The sequence below is a fragment of the Triticum aestivum genome, chromosome 3B (genome assembly GCF_018294505.1).
Source record: "Triticum aestivum cultivar Chinese Spring chromosome 3B, IWGSC CS RefSeq v2.1, whole genome shotgun sequence".
Classification (NCBI taxonomy): domain Eukaryota; kingdom Viridiplantae; phylum Streptophyta; class Magnoliopsida; order Poales; family Poaceae; genus Triticum; species Triticum aestivum.
In genome coordinates this window covers 159,461,110-159,462,287 of record NC_057801.1, presented here as the reverse complement: position 1 = coordinate 159,462,287, position 1,178 = coordinate 159,461,110, and the positions used below count along the sequence as shown (strand labels likewise).

General features: G+C 48.1%; 1 long non-coding RNA gene across 1 annotated transcript in view; it reads left to right on the top strand.

The window, feature by feature from the left end:
- Positions 1–1,178, top strand: part of LOC123069159 (uncharacterized) — a 5,810-nt gene that overhangs the window by 2,669 nt on the left and 1,963 nt on the right. The gene's annotated exons all lie outside the window — the stretch shown is intronic.

Sequence of the window (1,178 nt, the reverse complement as noted above, 5' to 3'; positions counted from 1 at the left end):
CAAAACATCGCGCACACTTCCAAATCACCTAGCTCGGAACACACAATCGCCTCACCCGGCGAGCTAGGTCGCCGCACCAAGTAGGCCAAGTCGCCCAAAGTATCGCACATCCTTCCAAAACGCCTAGCCCGGAAACACACACTCACCTCACCCGATGAGCTAGGTTGCCACACCAGGTAGGCCAAGTCGCCCAAACCATCATGCACCCTTCCAAATCACCTAGCCCGGAACTAAGGATGGCAATGGGTCGGGTTTGGATCGGGTTGAACAATATTAAATCCATGTCCATATCCATGAAAACAGCCTTTGTCCTCCCATGAAAAAATTCATGGGTGAAAAATTGTGTCCATGTCTAAACCCGATGGATATCCATACCCACTGGATATCCATTGGGTCCTCTCAAGACATATAAATAAGACATAACACAATGTTAACATAAGCTCATCCATTCTTCACCTCGTGGCAAGCTAGGCTTCACTTATTGTAAACATCAACTTATGGTAAATCAATATCATTTAGTATTTTTCTAAATGATGAGAATGACGAGTCATTTAATGAGGAGATGAAATAAGGAAAGGGGCGCTGGAGTATGTTAGTGGGGATGGAATGTCAACTAATAAAAGTTACGATGGGGATTGTACAATTTCTTTTGCATGTTTTACATAACAACGTGTGAAATTGCAGCGGGACATGTGACTGTGGGGTAGGGATAGCAGATTTTTGCCCATTAATGCATACTATCGGGTCGGGTTTGGATATACCCACGGGTATAGGATTATATCCATGCCCTACCCACGAGCAATTGGGTCGGGTTTGGACGCCGCCCATGGGCACAAAAGCATATCCAAATCTTATCCATTCGGGTCGGATATCCATGGGTATCCATGTCCATGGATAAAATTGCCATCCCTACCCGGAACGCACACTCGCCTCACCCGGTGAGCTAGGTCGCCTAACACCGTCGGCAAAGTCGCCCAAACCATCGTGCATACTTCCAAATCGCCAAGCCCGAAAACTCACACTCGCCTCACGCGGTGACCTAGGTCACCGCACCAGGTAGACTAAGTCACCCAAGCCATCACACACCCTTCCAAATTGCCTAGTCCGGAACACACACTCGCCTTACCCGGTGAGTTAGGTCGCCGCACAAGGTAGGTCAAGTCGCTTGAAGCATCACG